Here is a 24,275-nt window from a genome sequence, read left to right as displayed (position 1 = left end):
ATATATGTTTGTGTTTGAATTTTTCAATCTGAATTTTGCGTATGTTTGCAATTCTTTAATATTTTGCCTTAACTTAAAAAAGCATGCGGCAATTTGCAATCTGGGTGCTCTTGCCCCTAGGCGGCTGTGTGGTTGGTTTTATTTCAAGTTGATTGATTGACTTGGAAACACTTGATACTATGAGAAGTATGGAGTGTTTTTAGGCCAATCAATAACAACAGTGATTGCCCCAAACAAAGTGCACAACCGGCCATTAGAGCGGGTGCTTTGAGCTTCTTACCCAGGCAGTTATATCCCGTTTGAGGTAAACACATAGCCATTACACAAAATCTTTTGCCCCAATAGGGAGAGTGAGTGCAACTTTTGAATAAATAACCTAAGTGAGAACTTCAGCCGATGACCAACTGATGCCTCAGGGCATCCGATATTCGGTAACTTAATCGTTCTTCATAGATTATTCTGGTCAGACGGCTATGAGTTCACAAATTTGATCGTTCAATTTTCGCCATCTGCATAGGTACGTAGAACCGACGGATAGTCCGTTCTCTGCGACGATTGCACCCCGAGGGGTGTCGCCGGACGCCTTTGTCCATGTTGGGACAGGCGGTTTTATAAAATATGCAACCATCTGGCCATTTTGACCTTTGGTCTTGTTTGAGACCGGTTGTATAGCCACTAAGCGTTTTTGTGCTTAGTTTTTAATCGGACCATTAGACGAGCGTTATTACAAAAGTGAATTTACGCTAAGTATCGAACTTAGTTAGATAAAGAAAAAATCCACCTGAGCGTTACCCAGACGGACAAGTAATTATTGGATTACACTAAGTATCAAAATTAGTTAATTAAACGAAGAGTCCGTCTGGGTATTACCCAGGCGGACAGACAATTATTATACCAAATGTCAAACTTTTTAGATAAATAAAGGATCCGTCTGAATATTACCCAGGCGGTAAAGTAATTATAACCTTTACTAAGTATCAAACTTAGTTAGTTAAATGAAGAATCCGTTTGAGTATTATCCAGGCGGATAATGAAAAACAACCAAAACAATTTTGCAAACAAAGTCTGAATTCTCATTAATTGACTCACTGTTTACAAAAAAATTTACATTCTCAGAAGTAGTACTTTTTTAGGTTATCTACATTCCAAGTTCTAGGCAGGCGGCGGCCGTCTGGGGTATCCAGACGATAGGTGCCGTCCCTGACTTATTCATAGATCCGGTAGGGGCCTTCCTAATTAGGGGTTAGCTTTCAAGCCTCATTGGCCCTACCGGTTGCCTCCATTTTTTGCAACACAAAGTCGTCAACTTTCAAAGGACGCTTGTATACTTTCTTATTGTAGGCTCTGGTCATTCTCAGACGGTATATCTCATGGCGTAGGGCATCGTTGCCCCTGCGTTTCGGGAGGGAGTCCAATGCTTGCCGCATGGCCTCCCAATTTGTCTCTTAATCATAGAGCATGACTCTAAGAGTCGGCTCGTAGAGATCAATGGGAAAGACGGCTTCAGCACCGTATACCATAAGAAATGGGGTTTCTCCGGTTTCCCCTTTAGCAGTAGTCCGGACGGCCCATAGGACATGAATTAAGTCCTCTGCCCATAAACCACCGGCTCTTTCAATTTTATTTTTTATGCCATCTGAGATGAGTTTGTTGAAGGCTTTAACCTGGCCGTTTGCTTGGGGTCGACCGACTGATGCAAAACAATGTGAGATACCCTGATCTCCCAACCAAGTTTTGATTTGGGGGGTCTCAAACTGAGGGCCATTATCAAACACCATAGACATAGGTACCCCAAACCGGGTGATGATGTTCTTCCAGATGAAAGAGATGACATCCTTTATCTTGATGTTCTTAACCGGCTCAGCTTCCACCCATTTGGTGAAATAATCCACATCCACCAAAATGTAGCGCTTTCCGCCTGGAGCAGGCGTATAAGGACCCAAGATATCCATGCCCCATTTAGCGAATGAGACTAAGCTGTGGATTGCCGTCAGATCAGTAGCCGGACGGTGATTAAGTTGGCCAAACCTCTGGCACTTGTCATATCTCTTCACCAACTCTTTAGCGTCTGCTTCAAGAGTAGGCTAAAAGTAATGCCTCCTGGCTCTAACGGCTAGGGACCTGCCGCCTATATGAGAGGCACAGTATCCAGCATGCAATTCTTCGAGAACTTCTTTCCTCTTTTCTGGGGTAACACACTTCAATAGAGGTTTAAGGAAACCCGCCTTAAAGAGCTCTCCGTTTCTCAACTCGAAGTTTGCTGCTCGCTTCTTCATGACGGTTGCTTCCTGTAGTGAATCAGGGAGTAAACTGTCAGCTAAATATGCCCGGATGCCATCCATCCAGGTAGAGCTTCGGTCTATAATTCCAATGGGCTCTTCATATGTGCTTTTCTTTTCAAGAACTTCCCAAAAGACCGACCGAGGCGTATCACAGCACGCGGATGAAGTCAATTTGGACAACGCATCCGCCTGATTGTTATCTGATCTAGGCACTTGATTCAGACGGAATTTCTCAAGTGCCCCAGCCTCTTCTTTGGCTGCCTGAAGGTATTTGATCATAGCCGGATGAGTTGCCTCATATTTTCCCTCATACTGGCTAACGACCAATTGTGAATCAGAGTAGGCGTCAATTTTAGCTGCCCCTGCTGCCTTACACATGCGGATCCCGGCTAGCAGGGCTTCATACTCCGCCTCGTTATTTGAGGCTTGAAACTTAAACTGCAGTGCATATTCAAATCAATCCCCATCAGGGGATTCATATATAATTCCTGCACCGCAACCGTTCTTCGTTGAGCTTCCGTCTACATACACTTTCCAACCCTGGTCAATGTTATCCGGTTGCACCGGTCGTGTCATTTCAACAATGAAGTCGGCAAACGCCAGACCTTTAACTGCCTTTCTAGGTTCAAAAGTGATTTCAAGACTTTGCATTTCAATAGCCCATTTCAACATTTTGCCGGATGACTCCAAAGTAGACATTGGCCGCTTGAGGGGCTGGTCGGTGTAGATTACCACCGGATGAGCCAGAAATACGGTTTCAATTTCTTGAAAGCCATATACAGGGCAAGGCCAAATTTTTCTACCATGGGGTACCGGAGCTCAGCATTTTTTAGAACATGGCTAATGAAATAGACCGGAAGCTGAATACTGTCTCTCTCAGCAAGGAGAACGGAACTGAGGGCATGATCTGAGACGGCTAGGTACATGTATAACACATCTCTAGGCAGCGGACTAACAAGCCTTGGCAAAGAGTGCAAGTGTTCTTTCAGCCGTTGAAAGGCCGCCTCAGCATCATTCCCCCATTCAAATCTGGTCTTCTTCCCGATTGCTTGGAAGAAGAAAAGGCATTTGTCACCTGACCGGCTGAGGAACCTCCCCAAGGCCGCCAGGCAACCGGTTAGTCTCTGTGCTTCCTTGACAGTGCGAGGTGACTTCATGTCAATTACCGCCTGTATCTTCTCATGGTTAGCCTCTAGCCCCCTTTGATCAATCAGGAATCCGAGAAACTTCCCAGACTCAACACCAAAGACGCATTTCTCAAGATTTAACATAACCTTATGCCGCCTGAGTGTGGTGAAGGTTTCTCGGAGATCAGCAAGGTGTTCCGCCTGCTGCTTGGATTTGACTATCATGTCATCAATGTACGCCGCTACATTCCTCCCCATTTGATTAATACAGACCGTATTAATCATCCGTTGGAACGTAGTCGACGCATTTTTCAAGCCAAACGACATCACAGTGTAATAGAATAACCCTAATCAGTGACAAAGGCCGTCTTTTCTTGATCTTTCTTCCATAAGGGTATCTGGTGGAAGCCGGAGTAGGCATCCATAAATCTCATCAAGGCATGCCCGACTGTCGAATCGACCAGACTATCGATCTTAGGAAGCGGATAACTGTCCTTGGGACATGCCCTGTTGAGATCTGTGTAATCAACACTCATACGCCAGGTACCATTCGGCTTCTTTACAAGCACTACATTCGCCACCCAGTCGGGGAAATAACATGGCCGAATGAACCCAGCATCCAACAACTTTTTAACTTTGGCAACTGCCGCCTGACTTCTTTCCTTGCCGTGATTTCTTTTCTTTTGCCAAATGGGCTTCTTTTTAGGATCCACATCGAGTTTGTGGACAGCAAGATCCGGGCTGACGCTTGGCACCTCTTCCACTTCAAAGGCAAAAATGTCTTTGAATTCTTTCAGCAGAAGGTGCAAGTCTGCACCCAACTTAGCAAAAGCAACCGTCCAAACCTTCACAAGTACGCTCCGGACGGCTGTCATCTAGAGGTATATCAATATGTTCACCAGCCGGTTAGGGACGGAGCTCATCTGACCGTTCACTGGTCAGTGATTGCTATTTTTTTCTCTTTCTTCACCTCCACCAGCAGAGGTGCCTTTCTTTTCTTACTGGCTGCTGGTGGGGCTGGTACTTGGTCGACATTCTTGACATTGTCAAGGTCTATTGGTTCCTGACCTTCTAGGGCCATAGTATCCTTAACGGCTGAGTGATAGCACTCCCGGGCCGTCTTCTGATCCCCATTCAAGGAACCAACAGAGCCGTCATCCCTCTCATAATTGATTAGCATGAGGGAAGGGATGATTACAACCATGGCTTCGTTGAGGGTTGGCCGGCCAAAATCAATGTTGTAGGCGGTCAGCTCCTTAACGACCAAGAACTTGACGACCAGGTGTCTCCCTTTTCCTTTCTCACCCAACCGGATTTGTAAATCAACCCTTCCGACTGGGTAAACCATTCCACCCCCAAAGCCAACTAAGAGGTGGATAACCGGATGCAAGATGCTGTCATTGTATTTTAGGTTTTGCAGGCACCGAAGGCTGATGATGTCTAATGAGCTTCCAGTGTCAATAAGGATCCGTCCAACCAGTTGGTTGGCAACCTTACATTCAATGAAGACCGGGTCATCATGCGAACGGCGAACAGTGCCCCTGTCCTTATCGGTGATCAAAACGTCTGGGAAGGAGGAGCTTGTAGATGCCTGCCCATCATCATCTTTGTCCATCTTTCGAAGATGACTCTTGGTGCCCCGGATGGTAGGGCCACCACATGAGAACCCGCCTGCTATTGTGTAGACTGGCTCCTTGTCGGTATCCGAGCTACTAGCAAGCTGGGGGTAGTCTTAGAAGACTGACCCTTGTTCTTCTTCTTTGCCCCTGCCGGGGACTTAGAAATGTAGGACTTCAGCATCCCCTTGTCTGCCAGACGGTCCAACTCCCGTTGAAGGCTGAATCAGTCGTTGGTGTCATGGCCAACTTCCTCATGGTATTGGCAAAATTTATTTTTGTTCCTTGATTGAATAGAACTTTTCACTGGATTCGGCTTCTCTAGGGACAGCCGGTCCTTAATTTCCATGAGGATGGAGTTGTAGTCCTTGTTAAACGCGTACTAAGGGACGTACGGTTTAAATTCTTTCTTCTTCTTCTGGGACGGCTGGTCAGAATCACTAACCGCCTAGATTTCTTTTCTCTTCTTGCTCTCTTCATTCTTTTTGGCCGGTTGAGCAGGCCGGCTGTCTTTTTGTTTGTCAGACTTTTTGGAGTCTGACTGATTACCAGGCGTGCACAGGTCGGTTGCTTGAATATAGCTTTCCGCCTCCCTCAAGGCCACTTGTAAAGTGAAAGCCCCTTTTCTGACTAGGTCAAACTTAAAAGTCGACCCGTCTCTCAGACCCTTAAAAAAATCTGTAAAAGCTACCTCATTAGACAGTCCTTGAATTTGAATTCTAATCAGATTGAACCGCCTGACATAAAAGCGCAACCCTTCTCTCTTCCCCTGCTTAATGGTGCTCAGGCCAAGCTTGTTTTCTTAGCAGGGATGTTCATTGAGAAGTTGGAAGCAAACAGGAAGGCAAGCTTCCTAAAACTATCAATGGACCCGGCTGGCAAATTGCCAAACCATTGTTGGGCAATGCCCTTTAATGTAGCCGGGAAGCAACGACACCAAGTGGCATCATCCAACCCTTGCAAGTACATGACGTTGGTGTAAGCCATGAGGTGATCTTCTAGATTGGTGGTACTATCACAGGTACCAACCATTACATTCTTAACCTTGGCCGGCTGGCCGCCTCGGTTATCTCCCGGGTGAACGCAGGAGGTTGTTCACCCAGGCGGAGCAGACGAAGCTGCCAGTCCAATGGCTGGACATTGTGGTATGCCGCCTGACCTCCGAAGAGAGTCGGCTGCATATAGTAAGGTGGGTACTGACCGTAGACCTGAGAAGGTACATATGGTACAGTCTCGATCACTTGAGGGCTAGAGTGGACGGTATTACTGCCTGTCTGACTCTCATTCAAGGAAGGTGCATTCCTTGCAGAAGTACTGTTAAAGCTGTCTGGAAAATTCGACGTAGAAGCCGATTCAGAAAACTATTGATTTCTCTTCCGGTTGATAATCTCCCGGGCATTAATAGTTGATTTTTTACTTCCCACCGGCTGCTGAGTCCAAAGGGTGTTGTTGGTATTCCTCTTAGGAAGAAGAATTTTTTACCAATCAATGGTCCCGGCTGCCTTCTCCTTTGGATGAGGAGTGGGCTGCCGTTCTCTGACTGACTTCCCCTTTTCCAGAGGAGTCTTTTTGGCCGACTGACCTTTACTTGGGCCAGCCCGGCTCTGAGTGATCAGCTCTTTAATTTCACCCTTGAAACTTGTCATGAATCTCATGAGTTCGTCTTGAGTGACAGGTGGTGATCCAGCTGTCGTATGGGTTTCCCCTTCCTGCTGCCCAGGGGGTCAATTTGTACCCGCCTGGGAGGCACCTCGCTCCAGAGTGTCTCTGGGCCAGATGCGCTTGATTCTGAGAGAGCCATCATCGGCGGTAAAGGTTTTGACCTGAGGATCTTCATCCTCTTGGTCTGTAAAGACTTCTGGGTCATCGCCCAGGCGATTAGAGGGTGGTACAGACTCTTGAACCATCTTTGAGGTACTCTCCCCACAGACGGCGCCAAATGTTTTGGGTGTTTTAGTCCCTGGGAGAGTTACGTCACGAAGATTGATCCGGCTGAGTTGTACTTGCAAAACAACGGAGACTCTGGGTGGTTGCAGCTCCAACTCCGACGATTTAGGTGGGAATAAAGAGTACGAAAATTTAGGTGGGGATCTGCCTGGATTCCAAGCTCAGGTATTTCTCTGATGTGAGAGAATGTATATGTAATCAATGATTCAATCTGTCCCCAAAATGGGAAAATATCTCCCTATTTATAGGGTCCTTGGAGAACGTGCCCCTATCTAGGTCACTTGACCTAAATTTCAGTTGGTTGCGCCGTAAAATGGCGCTTCTAGGGATTTGGGCCCTTTGAAGGCCGCCATTTCAGAGATGTATCTGAGGGCGCCAAGTGTCAAGAAGATATTAAGCCACATGGGCCATCCCGAGCTCAACACGTGGCCTCCTCTCATTGGTCCACGTGTCTAGGGTATTTTTACCCTAAACAGGTAATGTACTTCGACAGTGCGTCCAATGAAAAAGGATATGGCGTAGGAATGTTATTCATAAGTCCAAAGGGAGCACATACCCCAATCTTTGTCAAATTACACTTTAAGGTTACTAATAATGTCGCGGAATGTGAAGCGTGCATTATTGGATTATAAATCTTATACTGAAAAAATGAAAAATAAAGAACTCCAATGATATTATACCAAGCACACCTTGAGAAACTCATCGAGAATTTTCTACATATTGATTTTAAATATCTCCTAAGGGATGATAATCAATTTGCCGATGCGCTAGAAAAATTAGACTCAATGATCAACATTCCAGATCACTTAAATATGATGCCATTATGCGTTGATAGAAGAGAAGAACCAGCGTATTGCAAAACAATAAAGGAAATAAATGACATAGAAAGAGTAATCCTTAATATGATCATATCCTCCAATATATTACCCATGGCACATATCCTGAAAATACTTCATCAAAAGACCAACGAGCCTTAAGAACACTTCCGGTACAATACGATCTAGTAAACGGTCAATAATGCAAAAATGGACATAATGGTCAAAGCTTATCGTGTATAGACCAACTTGAATCCACACGGCTTATGGAAGATACTCACTAAGGTGTTTGTGGACCTCACATGAATGGTAAAATGCTTGCAAAGATAATTTAACGACAAGGGTACTATTGGTCCACTATGGAACATGATTGCATACAATGTGTCAAAAAATGTCCAGAGTGCCAAATGTTCGCTAATTTACAATACCTTCCACCATCCGAATTATACAACCTCAATTCCCCTTGGCCTTTTTAAACTTAGGGAATTGACATAATTAGTAAAATTTCTCCAACAGGAGCAGGAGGGCACAAGCACATATTAGTATCCATCGATTACTTTACCACTTGGATTGAGGCTGCTTCTTATGTGAATATCACTTCTAAACATGTCGCAAAGTTTCTCGAATAAACCATATTTTGTAGATATTGATTTCCACATGAACTAATTAGTGATCAGGGATCTCAATTCAAAGCTGAAGTCGAGACCCTCTTAACGCGTTATAAAGTAAAACATCATCACTCATATCAATATAGACATCAAATGAATGGAGCTGTAGAATCGGCAAACAAAAACATAATAAATATCATTAAGAAAATGGCAGAAATTTATAAAGACTGGCCGAATAAACTACACTTCGCATTGTGAGGTTATAGAACGTCCATACGAACATCAATAGGGGTAACTCCATACTCCTCAGTTTTTTGAATGGACACAGTTTAACCAGTTGAACTGGAAATACCATCCCTACGCATCGTACACGAAAGTAAGCTACCGGAAGCTCAATGGGTAGGAGTAAGGTATGAAGAGCTTTTATTCCTCGATAAACGACGATTAAGAGCTTTGCATCATGTACAAGTCTACCAACGGCACATTGTGCGTCATTTTAATAAAAGGGTAAAACCCAGAAATATCAAAGAAGTTAACTTTGTACTAAAGGAGGTTAGGGGTCCACCAACCGATCAAAGAGGGAAATTCAAGCCTAATTGGATAGGTCCCTACAGCGGAATTAAAATCCTATCAGGAGGAGCCTTAGATTAATAGATATTGGAGGAGATGAAATTCGCCAATTAATAACCATTGATCAACTTAAAAAATATTACATATGAAACCCGGATAAACTCGTTCATTCATTAAAAAATCGAAAGATTCTAAGTGTTATGAACTTTACCGAATAACACGGCAAAGCACATAACACTTGGGGGGGTAATTTAAAATAATAGACCAGTCTAAGTGTTAAGGCTTTTTCAAACATCAAGAAAAACTCTTCACACTTTTGGGGGTAATAATTCAAAAAATAAATAAATATTTGTTTTTACACTCGTAGTACAGGTGTCGCACGCAACTGGAATAGTTGCGCGCGGAAGTCACGAGCAAGAAATTTTGTTGCGCGCGCCACCTGACGATAAACTACGAACTCGGATTTTTTATGCTTGAAAAAGTTTCGACTTTTACTTGCGACAAAAAGGACGTTTCTTGAATATAACATATGCTCGAAAAATAAAAAAAAAATTAAACTTTGATTTGAATGTTTTTTTAAACAAAGTTTGATTAATTTTTTCATTTAATTTCTATTCAAGAGATTAAAGAAAAATAAATAATAAATAATAAAAAAAAATTAGAACTACGCAAAGACCTGATTTCATATTATGAATACGTAGGCAATCTTTATGATTCGGTCGTATCAAAATAAAAAATATAAAGCTCATTTTTATTTCATTCAAAATCCGAAAGAGAGAGACATTATTAAATTAGATAGTAAATGACAAAAGCAAAAAAAATAGTAGTGATTACACTTTATTCAAATTAAACTAATGATAAAATTGTGTAACACTCTAAGGTTGTACTATGTCCTCGATTGTCACGGATGATGGAGGAGTAGTTTCTATCACAGTATTTTCAGAAGCCTTAGAGCTTTCCCCTACACTCTTCTTTTTCACCCAAACATTGTTCTTCAATTTAGGGACTTGGGCCTTTGCAACCTGTTTTCCTTTCCCTTTGACAATTGGAGCTTTCTTGCGAGTATTTGGTGAAGGTTCTTTGATTTTCACACCTTATTGCGCGGGGTTGGAGGGAGATTTCCTTTTTGTTTCCTTCGACGAGCCTTAGGGGATGATAAGTCTAATTTTCTACTCACTCCTTTGTTTTGGCCACTAGGAGGAGTAGTAGCGGCCGAATGCATCAAAGGCTTAGATGGATTACGAGCCGTGGCGGCTTGAAGTTGAGATTGAGCCTTGTTTAATTCGCCCTTATCTGCCGCATTCTAAGCTTTGTAAAAACAAGATAATAAAATACTCGCGGTAGGATTTTGTACTACCCATCTAGGAAGACTTGACCAATATTCCATCCAACGAGAAATTCTTTCGGGTTTAAAGATCACATCTTTAGGGGCATCAGAATCTTGTAGGGGAATAATTTGTTTCATCCCGTATTGTCTCATTACCCTGTAAGAAAGATATAAGTAGTACTAGATAGGCCTAGAAGCCTAATATAAGGGCAATTAAAGCTATTTCCAACCATACTACTTATGTTCCACCAAGGAATCAAAAAGCGTATGTTGGGAACCCCGTGAAAGAAAAATAACGTCCATTCTTCTTCATTTTTATGCTTGTAAAGAATTCGACGTCCAGTTAATGTCCTTACTCCATTAGCCTCAAGATTTATGGCTGATCAACAATTCACAAACTCTCCTTGAGCCAAATCTAAACAATAAAAAAAAATAAGTTTGCGATTTTACACAAGCATGTGGCACGGGCATCAAAACCGGTTGCGCGCGCCAACCGCGCGCATCGCAGAAGATTGCGCTGGTCATTCCAGCGCAACTTCGTGACTTGCGCTGAAATACAACGTAAAAAAACGTACGTGTAATAGGAGTGGACTTCCCGTGAAACCGTTTTCGTTAGGGTCTCCCCTTAGGTGATTCAAACATAGAACAATTTCCGCCAAAGCCAAAGGAGCGGGTGAATGACATCCCTCTATTTGCTCTACTAACACCATGGAATAATCTCCATACTGTTTTCCTATCCTAAGCAAACAATTAACAACAAGAAAATAACATAAAGCACAAATTTTAAAGCGTTTTTTAGTCATGTTGTCACGAGGGGCGATGAAGTGTTTAATAAATTGGATCAAATTCACGCCTTCTTCACTTCCAATGTTAGTAATATCATTGTCAGAAAAACCAAAAAATCTTTGGAATATAGGTTTGGAATCCAACAAGGTAGGCGCATAGGTCACATGGAGAGTATTTGTAGGGAAGCCTAGCAAGGCCTCAAACTCATCAGGACGTGGGACAATCTCGTCCCCTTTAAATAAGAAAAGATGATGGTTAGAGTCCCAATGGTTGACGGCGGCATGAAAAAAATCAAAATTAATCACTAGTTTCATACAATTCAATAAAAGGTCTAGGTAGTAAATTTTGAAAGCTAGTTTGTCCTCGATTGAGAAGAAAGTGACCCATTGCTTCAAACGTTGTTAAAAGTTTTCACCATTGTTCAAATAAAAAAAAAAGAGAGAATTTAGAGAGATTAATTCTTTTTGGTTCCTTATGATATTACTAACGAATGAATGCAAGATACTTAAAAGCCTACATGAAACCACGCTTAAATAGACCCAAGAGGGAAAAAATTTCGGCAATTTTCGCTCAAAGGAAAGTTCACTAGCAGGTGGCGCGCACAACCCATGAGTTGCGCGCGACGTCCGCGCTCAACCAATTCATATGCGTGCGGCAGCCGCGTGCAACTCCTCTAGTTGTGCGCGTCTGCTCTGTCGCGGCATGTGAGTTAGGATTATTTTCGTATTTTGGATTACATAATGACGGAATCCCACGAGATCTTAAGAGAAATCATACGCTTACCTATTACTAACCTTTGTGTCCTTTTCCTTAATATTTTCTTATTTTCTTTTTTATTTTCCTTTACTTTTTTCATTTCTTCTTTCCTTCCTTTGTTTCTTTTTTGTTATTTTTTCGAAGGGGGTAAGTCGGGAACCCTTCCCTCCCTCGGAAAATTTTTGCAAATTTTTATACAAAAATAAATAAATAAATAAATAAAAATAATAAAATATATATATATATATATAAAAGAATAAATGTACACATGGAAGCAAAAGAAAATGAAATATATATAAAAAAAATGTTATGTGTACAAAAGAAAAAATATACATCTGTTTCATAATAAAAAAAAAATGTATGTACAATGGAGGTCAGGATGCTCAGCGACTCCCAGACGGCTAATGCACATCCTGCAAAATCCAAACGAAGATTAATACATAATATGTCTGATAAATTCGTTAAAAAAATAAACATATAATAAGCTTACCGCGACCATCTGATGATCACGGCATGACAAAGTGATGAGAGCTCTCCGATAAGCGGCTGGGAAAGTGCGCAAAAGTCCTCACCATGCCGTTCACGGTCTCTCGCAAAACCTGTTCCAAATTACAAGGACAGTTAAGAAAAAATGTTTATGAAAAAATATATATAAATACATATGCATAAGGAAAATACCGACTCAACCGTCTCAGGAAGAACGGTATCCCTTCCTTTTCCTCTGCTGCTGGGAGGATCTCACAAATTACGGACCCAACGACATCGGTATACGTGATCTCCGTTGTAGGAGGCACCCAGGTTTTGGGGTTTGGTAAGCCTTACTTACCGCGGAAACAACCCCGACCCAAAGAACCACTGACAATTAATAAAACCATAAAGCATAACAAATAAACATAAAAGGATAAAATCAGAATTTACCTTTGACGCGTGCTTCGCCTGACCCAATGGGCTTTTACTTGAAAGCTTTAGCTCTGAAAATACCGAGCCTCCAACGGTATCTACCCATAAAGGACAAACACCAACTTTTTAGGTCCCTTGCCTTGGAGTTAGTAAGGTCCGACTAAAACCCAAGTGTTAATGGAGTTTAAGAGTTTTTGCCAAAATGCGATGCTCTTTTTGACTCCCACTCAAGCACTTTTCTCAAAAAAACAATATGGGTATTTACAGGGAAAAGTGGAAGTGAGAATTTCAATCCCATCAATGTGGGATCATGAAATTCCACAATTTAATTTAAAGCTAAAATAAATTAAATAGGCAAGCAAATAATAAATCGACAAGTGTCCTTATTTTATGTAAAGAGAAGTTAGGACTACTTGGAGAGGAAGGGACCATACTTGATCACCATTCCTTCCTCTCATTGTGCCACTTGTCCTCACACAAACACACTCCCTTCACATGCTTCCCCAATGACCCGCCCTAGCACTCGGCCCAGCCTAGTCCCGTACACGCTGGCTCCTAGCTGCAGCCTTCTCGGCCCAGCACGCCCACGCACACATGTACGGGCTGTTAGCAATAGCGTGCGTCAGCAAGCCACATAATGCTTGCAGGCTACTGGCCGTGGCTCACTAGCAAGCCTCGCACATGGTGTGGGCTGCTAGCTTGCCTAATCCCATAGTACTCGGGACTCCGATGCTAAGGGTATTTTAGTCATTGTTTATTTATTACTAATTTTGTCGTCTCGTCTTTTACTATTTTTGACTCGACTTCTGACGCTCGGTTTCGACGCTCTAATCTCGAATTTCTGACGTTTAAATATTTAACACTCGGGCGACGAATTAATTTCTTCCGAATTAATTTGTCGAGTTGGTTCGATTATTTGCTTGGGTGTGAACCGAAGGGTTCAGACAAGATTAAGCTATAATATTAATTATACATTAATATTACTGATCGGAAACGGCCTCCACCCAGGCATTCTGATCACTTGACTTTACTTAATATATTAGCTTTCTAATAATTCTTAACTCGCTATCAGAATAATACACTTGTTCGAAGAACACTATTCCTGTCAATCACCAACTTGTCCTTCCGTACAAGTGAGCATTTAGCGTATAACCCTTTTCCTATGTCACTTCATGTCTCTTCATGAACTATAAGGTAAGATTATTTTGTCATCCTTATTACGTTAAGAAGTGTTTCTCAATTTTGAGTGCGACTGTCAAGAAACAAATGATTTCTAAAATCCATCCGAACACGGCCATGCATTTTTACAGTCTCGGTCTACGAGAGGCCTTGTATATAAAAAAGATATCTTCCCTATTTTAGTAGGGGGACATTCCCAGTGTTGTAATGTACCTCCTCTTACTGAGAAGACCTAGCCGCCCGAGTGTTGCCATTATAATCCCCTATTACGGCAGACGTTTGACAACATCAAGGCGGACTAGTACTCAAACAAGAGAACTCACAATACTCATGGTCAAAGAAAAAGGTTCCGATAGCCATAATGAGAAGTATACTTATGACGATTTTTAATCTCTTAAAGTATTATCATAGGTCGATCCAGTATGGTTCTAAACTAATACATGTGCAATTGATTTACGACAATCATGTCCTCGTAGCACAAGAAACAGTGTTATAAATCAAACTACACACTAATCTCAATTAATCATTAATCGTCCATCGTTTAAATGACCTCGATTAGGGACAATTTTCAATTATAATATTCAACGTTCCCTTAATAGGTGTTTCCTTTCCAAGACTGGTCTTGATACCCTATTTTGAATATTCCGAGAATCAAATGGACTAATTATTTAATCCTAAACCACAATTAAATAGCAAACAAAGTAATAAAATATTGCATGAAATTTATATTACTCAAAAACTTGAATGATTTTTCTTAGTGTCTTACATTAAATATTCAAAAATTTAACTAAAACACTAAACAAGGAAATCAAAGCCAGTCTCCTACATACCTGATTCCCATTGCCTCAACGTGCTTGTTGTGCTTCACTTGAGGCAAAGGTTTAGTAAGTGGATTGGCTACATTGTCATCCGTTCCAACTTTGCAAATTCTGATTTCACCTTCTGATTTTCATTCTCGAATCATGTGAAACTGCCGTTTGAAATGTTTGACTTTCTTATGTTCCCTTGGATCTCTGGCCTGAGCAATAGCTCTATTGTTGTCATAGTATAGGGCTATTAGACCTTTTATGGAGGGTACAACATCAAGTTCACCAATGAACTTACGAATCAAAACAGCTTCCTTAGCCGCTTCATCAGCTGCTAAGTGCTTGGATTAAGTTGTAGAATCTACAGTTGTACTCTGCTTGGCACTCTTCCAACTGAACGCTCCTCCATTTAGACAGAACACATATCCAGATTGCGATTTGAAATCGTCTCTGTCTGTTTGCAAGCTTGCGTCGGTATAACCTTCCACAACTAATTCCTCTAAACCACCATACACCAGGAATTTATCCTTGTTCCTTTTCAGGTACTTTAAGATATTTTTGGTCGCAGTCCAATGGGCCTCTCCTGGATCTGATTGGTAACCGCTCGTAGCACTTAAGGCATACGATACATCTGGCCTAGTACATATCATGGCATACATGATCGATCCAATAAGCGAAGCATATGGAATCAGATTCATTCTTTCCCGCTCATCAGGTGTTTGTGGACACTGCTTCTTGCTATGGGTTATGCCATGTGACATTGGCAGGTGACCTCTCTTGGCCTCCTCCATGCTAAATCGAGCAAGTACCTTATCAATATAGGTACTTTGACTCAATCCAATCATCCTTTTGTATCTATCACTATAGATCTTGATACCTAGTATGTACTAAGCCTCTCTTAAGTCTTTCATTAAGAAGCATTTTCCAAGCCAGGGCTTTACAGACTCTAACAACAGAATGCTGTTTCCAATGAGCAATATGTCATCAACATATAATACTAACAAGGCAATGTCACTCCCACTGACCTTCTTGTAAACACAAGATTCATCTGGATTCTTGATTAAACCAAACTTACCAATGGCTTCATCGAATCGCAGATTCCAACTTCTGCTAGCTTGATTTAGTCCATAAATGGACTTCTTAAGCGAGCTTACAAACCTTCCTAGCATTGTTTTGGTCCACAAAACTTCAGGTTGTGTCATGTACACAGTTTCTTCCAAAATACCATTTAAGAAGGCGGTTTTGACGTCAATCTGCCATATTTCATAGTTATAATATGCAGCAATCGCTAGGAGGATCCGAACGGATTTAAGCATTGCGACTGGTGAAAAGGTTTCATCGTAATCAATACCATGAACTTGTCTTAACATTTTTCCACCAATCTATCTTTGTAAATGAATACATTTCCATCTTTGTCGGATTTTATCTTGAAAATCCACTTACATCAGATAGGTGTATAACCTTCGGGTAAGTCAACCAAGTCCCATACTTGATTTTCGAACATGAATTCCATTTCAGATCTCATGGACTCATGCCATTAAGTAGAGTCAGTGCTTGCTGATTAGGGGATTTTTATCCACCAATCACCGTCTGACAAGTGGACCAACCAGGTTCCGCCACGTGTCCTTCACGTAGGCCAATAGGAGCCTGCCACGTGTCAATCACAGATACGTCCTCTACGGACCAATTGAGACACGCCACGTGTCCACCCATGCCAAATGGGAAAACCGGCCAACAAGGCCCAATCCTGTTTAGAGGCCCGGTCAGCCCTAGGTTTACCCTAAACCTAGATAGTGGCACGCTTCTCAAGACTATAAATACTTAATTAATCCTCATTAAGTAAAAGAAAAGAAACAGAAACAGAACAGGACTGAAACATTACGGAACACACTAATAACCGGCTGATCTCGCTAACAAAGCAGATTACCAACATTAAACTCTCTCACCTAGAGAGACCTTATTACTTTAATTTCCGCATTAATTACTCCTTAATCAGGTACTAACTTGACCGTTGGAGGCGGAGCTCTCAGGAGTCTCCGTTATTTTGCAGGTACAGGCGTCCGGTTCCAGTCTCGGAATTGTAACTCTCCCGCAGGACATCAGAAAACCCCGAAACATTTGGCGCCGTCTGTGGGGAGAGTACTTCAGAGATGGCATCCAAGTCTGTACCGACTCCTGAAGAGAGGCGTCCCCTAAACGACCCTCAAGTTCAGTCGGACCATGACACCGAAAGTGAATTTGAAGTTGAAACTCATACAGCTCCAGACGGGACCCTAAGGGCCCGACGTACCCGTCATACCGAAAGGAGGGAACGGGAGCATCTTCAAACAGGAAGCGAGCCAGCAGGCGCACCGCCTGCTCGGCAACAGCCGACTGATGGGTCTGCTCCCATCACAAGGAACGAACTCATGACCTTCATGAGGGACTTCAAGGGAGAGATTCAAGAGTTGATCAACAAAAAGCCGCCTGCTTCAGTCAAGGAGCAGTCGGCCAAGAAACCTTCCACTTCACTGAAGAGGAAGCCAGTTCAAGGGCGAGAGGCGACTCCTCATCCTAAATCTAGGAAGCGGGAGCCACCTGCCCTTGATTTCACAAAATTCCGTTATCCTACAGGAAATAGGAAATCGGTTCGTCATATTCAGGCGGACGGGTCAAAGCAAACGTTCATAGATGCTCGGCTACTGCTAGAGCAGAAGAAGAGTGACCGATTGTCAGAGTCGGCTTCTACTTCAGACTTTCAAGACAGTTTGCAAAATGCCTCGATGAGGCATACTCAATCGTACCATGAGAGTCAGTCAGGCGGCACCTCCCGTCAGTCCGGCTTTCATAGTGCCCAGGCGGTACCAAACTTACCATTTGTGCCGCAACAACAGTATTTTATGCAGCCACCTCCATTTGGTGGACCTACAGCAAAAAACGTCCAACCTATGGACTGGCAGCTACGGTTGCTTAGACTTGGTGAACAGCCGTCGGCCTTCTCCAAGGAAATTACTGAAGCCGCTCAGCCGGCCAAAGTGAAAAATGTACTAGTAGGCGCCTATGACGGCACTACTAACCCAGAAGACCATCTGATGGCATTCACCAACCTGATGTACCTTCAAGGGTTGGATGATCCCACTTGGTGCAAGTGTTTCCCAGCGACTCTCAAAGGAATCACACAGCAATGGTTCGGCAACCTGCCGACTGGTTGTGTAAATAGCTTTAGGACGCTTGCTTACTTATTTGCCTCCAACTTCGCCATGAACATCCCTGCGAAGAAAACGACCCTTGATTTGGGAACAATTCAGCAGGGCGAGAAGGAGGGGCTTCGCTCTTACATCAGGCGGTTCAACCCGATGAGAATACAGATTCAGGGGTTACCGGATGAGGTAGCTTATACCGACTTTTTTAGAGATCTCAAAGACGGGTCTACCTTCAAATTTGATTTGGTTCGAAAAAGGGTGGCGACTCTTCAAGAGGCCTTGATTGAAGCAGAAGCCTATATACAGGCGACTGATCTGTGTACGATAAAACAGTCGGACGGGAAAAGGTTCGACAAAAGAGAAGGACGACAGAAACAGTCGTCAAACAAAAATGAGAAAAGAAAAGAGGTCTGGGCGGCTGATTCCTCTAAACAGCCGGCCCAGAAAAAGAAAAAAGAATTCAAACCATACTCCCCAAAGTATGTGTTTAACAAGGATAACCAGTTTATCCTAAAAGAAATAAAGGGACGGATCTCAATTGAGAAGTCGGTCCCCATGAAGGGTTCTGCAAACAACCGGAACCAAGATAAAATCTGTGCTTATCATGATGACGTTGGTCATCACACCAATGATTGCATCAGTCTCATGCGGTACCTAGACCGCCTGGCTGAGCAAGGTGATCTTGACACTTATGTCAAGAAATCTACGGGGAACACTTCCTCAAAAAAGTTGTCGGCCAAAAAGAATCAACAGGCCGACCGCTCCGATACAGATGATGCAGTCGTCTACACCATTGCAGGCGGCTTCTCAGGAGGCGGCCCCACTATTAGGGGCAACAAAGACAATATCAGACGGTTAGATGTAAATTCCGTTCACCAAGAACGGCCGTCTAAATATACATTTCCTGAGATTGTCATCACTGAAGAGGATCTAGGAGGGGTAAGGGGGCCGCATGACGACCCTCTCGTTATTGAATGTAAAGTGGCCAACCAGAGAGTTGGCCGAATCCTCATAGATACCGGGAGCTCCTCAGATCTCATCAGCAGCAAATGTCTGTCGAAACTGAAATATCAGACTGACTGCATACATCCGGCCTCCCACCCTTTAATACGGTTTGGAGGAGGAGTCGTCCACCCACTGGGACGAGTAGATTTTCCCATTCGCCTGGGCGAAAAAGGGGAAGGACGACACATGGTAGTCCGGTTCCTAGTAGTAGAGGAACTCTCGGCCTACAACATGATTCTGGGTCGACCAACCCTGAATAATTCCAAGGCTGTTATAATCCCGTCTCTTATGTTGCTCAAGTTAGAGAGGGATAATGGAACAGTCGGCTCCCTAAGGGGAGATCAGAGGATGGCCCGAGAGTGCTATCTCTCGGATGTCAAGCCCACTGTTATGGCCACTGGGTCAAGTGGAGAAAAAACAGACCTTGACAATGTCAAGGAGAGTGCGCCTGTTCAAGAAGCAGGCGGCAAAAAGAGAAAGGCGTCCCAGACAGAGTCAAACGCATCAAAAGCGAGAAAATAGCAATCATTGGCAGAGGAGCGGCCGGATGAGTTCCGCCCTCAGCCGGCTGGTGAGCATGCGGACCTGATCTTAGACGACTCACGTCCTGACCGAACAGTCAAAGTTGGGACGACTGCTCTGAGAAACCTTGGTGACGACTTTCACAACCTATTGAAAGAATACAAGGACATCTTTGCATTTGAAGTCCATGAAATGCCAGGCATTAGTCCTGATCTGGCGGTACATAAACTCGCTGTGGATCCGAAAAAGAAGTCGGTACGGCAAAAGAAGCGGAACCATGGCGAAGAAAGAAGTCAGGCGGCAGCCGCCGAAGTTAAAAAATTACTTGATGCAGGGTACATTCGGCAATGTTACTTCCCAGACTGGGTTGCAAATGTGGTGTTTGTTAAAAAGCCGAATGGCACCTGGCGAATGTGTGTAGACTACACAGACTTAAACAAGGCATGCCCCAAAGACAGTTACCCTCTGCCTAAAATTGATAACATGGTCGACTCAACAGCCGGCCATGCCTTGATGAGTTTCATGGCCGCCTATTCTGGTTTCCATCAAATTCCCTTATGGAAGAAAGATCAGGAGAAGACGGCCTTCGTCACTGATCAGGGGTTATACTGTTACACGGTCATGCCGTTTGGTCTTAAGAATGCCCCGGCTACCTTCCAACGAATGATAAACACTATGTTCTTTGATCAGATTGGGAGAAACGTCGAGGCATATATTGATGATATGATTGTCAAGACTAAACTTCAGAAAGATCATCTGACGGACCTCCGAGAAACTTTCGCCACACTCAGGCGGCACCATGTCATGCTCAATCCCAAGAAATGTGTATTTGGAGTTGAGTCTGGGAAATTTCTCGGATTCCTTATCAATCAGAGAGGAATAGAAGCGAACCCTGAGAAGGTGCAGGTGGTCATTGACATGCAGTCGCCTCGTACCATCCGAGAGGTTCAGAAGTTAACAGGTTGTCTGGCGGCCTTGGGAAGATTTCTAAGCCGATCAGGCGACAAATGCCTATACTTTTTCCAGGCAATTAAGAAAAAGGCAAGGTTTGAATGGGGGCCGGATGCTGAGGCCGCCTTCCAGAAATTAAAAGTTCACTTGCATTCCTTGCCGAGGCTGGTCAGCCCTTTGCCCAAAGAGGTTCTCTACATGTACCTGGCCGTCTCTGATCATGCGTTAAGCGCTGTTCTCCTTGCTGAAAGGGACGGCTGTCAGCTCCCGGTCTACTTTGTCAGTCACGTACTGAAAAATGCCGAGTTGAGGTATCCGCTAGTGGAGAAATTTGGTCTTGCACTCTTCATGGCTGTTAAAAAATTGAAGCCCTACTTTTTGGCACATACAGTCGTCGTGTATACAGACCAACCTATCAAGCGGCCGCTGACCATCATGGAGTCGTCAGGCCGAATGATCAAATGGGCCATAGAAATACAGAGCCTCGAAGTTACTTTCGAGCCTAGAAAAGCAGTGAAGGGGCAAGCCTTTGCTGACTTTATTGTAGAGATGACTCGTCCTCCTGACTCTCAAGTTTCAGACCAAGTATGGAAGGTATATGTGGACGGAAGCTCTACTTCAAATGGTTGTGGAGCAGGCGTCATATGTCAGTCGCCAGAGGGCGACAGGTTCGAGTATGCTCTACGCTTCAGTTTTCAGGCTTCAAACAATGAGGCAGAATATGAAGCTTTACTAGCTGGGATCCGCATGTCCAAGGCGGCAGGGGCAAGAAAAATAGATGCCTGTTCCGATTCACAATTGATAGTGAGTCAGTACAATGGCGAATATGAAGCAACCCATCCGGCCATGATCAAGTATTTACAGGCGGTCCAACAAGCAGTCGGCTCCCTTGAGGATTTCCATCTGATCCAAGTGCCGAGATCAGAAAACAACCAGGCGGATGCACTGTCAAAATTAGCATCATCCGTCTCCTCTGATACTCCTCGAACTGTTTTTTGGGAAGTAATGGAGAAGAGAAGCATCGAGGAAAACCCTATTGGAATCCTAGACAGAAGCTCAACCTGGATGGATTCAATCAGGGCATATCTGACAAACGGTACACTGCCGGATGATCCTCAACAGGCGGCAGCACTGAAAAAACGAGCCACCTGTTTTGAAATGATTAAGGGAGAACTTCACAAGAGGGGGTACCTTCAACCCTTCTTAAAGTGTGTTACTCCAGAAAAGGGACGAGAGATACTAGATGATCTTCACTCTGGTTACTGTGCTTCTCATATAGGTGGTAGGATGCTTGCTCAAAGGGCAAGGCGGCAGGGCTACTTTTGGCCTACTTTGGAAGCAGATGCAATGGAGATGGTGAAAAAATGTGACAAGTGCCAAAGGTTTGGCAAACTAATTCACCGTCCGGCTACTGACCTCACTACCATTCACAGCCCACTACCGTTTGCTAAGTGGGGCATGGACATTCTGGGTCCATATACGCCTGCTACAGGCGGCAGAAGGTACATACTTGTTGCCGTTGACTACTTCACTAAATGGGTAGAGGCGGAGGCTGTAAAGGGAATCAAGACGAAAGATGTAATTTCATTCATTTGGAAAAATGTCATCACTCGGTTCGGGGTTCCCATGTCTATGGTTTTTGATAATGGTCCCCAATTTGAGACGCCTGTTCTCAAAAGCTGGTTGGGAGACCAAGGAATTGCAAACTACTTTGCATCTGTCGGCCGTCCACAAGCAAACGGCCAGGTAGAAGCCTTTAATAAAATCATCTCAGACGGTCTCAAGAAAAAGATTGAACGAGCAGGCGGCCTATGGGCGGATGAACTACCACATGTTCTCTGGGCCATTAGGACGACTGAAAAAGGGGCGACTAGAGAAACTCCATTCCTCCTAACTTACGGTGCGGAAGCTGTTCTTCCAATAGAACACTACGAGCCGACTCTTCGAGTAATGCTATATGACGAAGAGGCAAACTGGGAAGCCATGCGCCTGGCATTAGACTCACTTCCTGAAAAGAGGGGCAATGCTGTCTTACGCCATGAGATCTATCGCCTGAGAATGACTAGATCATACAACAAAAAAGTACACAGGCGTCCACTCAAAGTAGGGGACTTTGTACTTAGAAAAATGGAAGCAGTTGGTAGGGCTAATGAGTCTGGCAAACTAACTCCCAACTGGGAAGGACCCTACCGAATCTATGAGGAAGTCAGGGACGGTACCTACCGTCTGGAAACACCAGACGGACAACCGTTGCCTCGAACTTGGAATGTAGATAATCTTAAGAAATATTTCTTTTGAATGATGTAAAGTAAAGAGCTACTTAATAAAAGTTTGCACTTACTATTCAATTTTGTACTACGAGGGGCATGCCGTCTGTACCTTTACAGTCGGCTACTCTCCATTGAGTTTTTCACTCTATCTTCAGAGGGGCATGCCGTCTGTACCTTTACAGTCGGCTACTCTCCATTGAGTATTTTACTCACAATTAGGGCCTGGCCGACCCTGTGCCTAACAGGCGGCTGCCCTTCTTTTACTTAGCACCTACGTTCACCAAGAACTTACCAAGGCCACAGGCCGAATGATCAGACTAGGCGCCAAGCCAACTGATCAAATCTACAAAACTAATACGACCTGTCCCAATATCATAGCAGGCGTCCGACGGCATCCCTCCGGATGAAATTCGTCGCAGAGAGCAGCTCCCTTTTGGGTGGAACATTGTTCTATAAACTAATTACACGGCACCTATACGACTGTCCCCAAGGGCAACCACGTAGCCGTTTTTGAGACAAGGATAACTCTATCACTAACCAAACCAGTGGTAGCAGTTGACATCTGAGTCAGATGACCGCCTGTATTACTTGGGATAAATGCAGGGGTTACCTATTGAGTTAATAGCCAACAAACATTGGCGAATCAAGGGGTCTAGCCGGCCTACGCCGCCTGGTACCTCTACTTCTCAAACAAAAGTGACGGCGACTGAGTAACTCCAACGTTAACTCATAGTCACTCCCTCAAATTTGGTATGGAACCTAAAAGGTTTGAGTCGTCCGCCTTTTTTTAACAAACAGGGGCACTCAAACCCCTATTCCTACTAGGTAACCTATTGAGTTAATAGCCAACAAACATTGGCAAATCAAGGGGATCAGCCGGCCTGGTACCTCTACTACTCAATCTAGATTGTGACGAAGACTAAGTAACTCCTATGTTAATTAATAGTCACTCAAACTTAGTATGGAGCCTAAAAGGTATGAGTCGTCCGCCTGTTTTTAACAAACAGGGGCTCTCAACCACTACTCTTGCTAAGTTAACGAATTATGAGTTAAAAGCCAACAATATTGGCAATAAAGGGAAACAACCGGTACCCGCCGCTTGTTATCTCTACTACTCAATTCCTTGGCGACTAGGTAATACTCTATTTACTTGGTCAGACCACTTTCCTACTTGGTTAAAATTACAAAAAGACAGGCCCGCCTGCCTAAAAAGGATCCAGACAAAATAGTTCGAATACCGATTGAATAAATGGCCGACTGATCGTCTATCCTGGAAACAGACAGCCAGTCGTCCAGGGGCATAGGCGGCGTACTAACTATCCGTACCTGTCTGCAACGTTCGGCCATGTACAACAGTCGGTCTAGTGAACAATGGGATATTAGATTTGGAATACTTGGACAAATTTGAAGCAAAACAAAAATTCATTAAAAATAAGCCGGTCATTAAAGACCAGCAAAATATTCAAAGCCCCGGCCCCCTGGCCGGGTAAATACAAAGCAAACGGCACGCAGGCCGTGGAAAGAATACACTAAGCTTAAGAAGGGGGCAGTTCAGTATTAGCAGCAGCCGCCTGGTCAGCACTCTTCTTGCTGGGCTCGGCTTCAGCTGCATCCTTTTTTGATGCC

This window comes from Chenopodium quinoa, unplaced genomic scaffold (assembly GCF_001683475.1).
Source record: "Chenopodium quinoa cultivar QQ74 unplaced genomic scaffold, ASM168347v1, whole genome shotgun sequence".
NCBI classification, from domain to species: domain Eukaryota; kingdom Viridiplantae; phylum Streptophyta; class Magnoliopsida; order Caryophyllales; family Amaranthaceae; genus Chenopodium; species Chenopodium quinoa.
Note: the sequence above shows the minus strand (reverse complement) of the source record.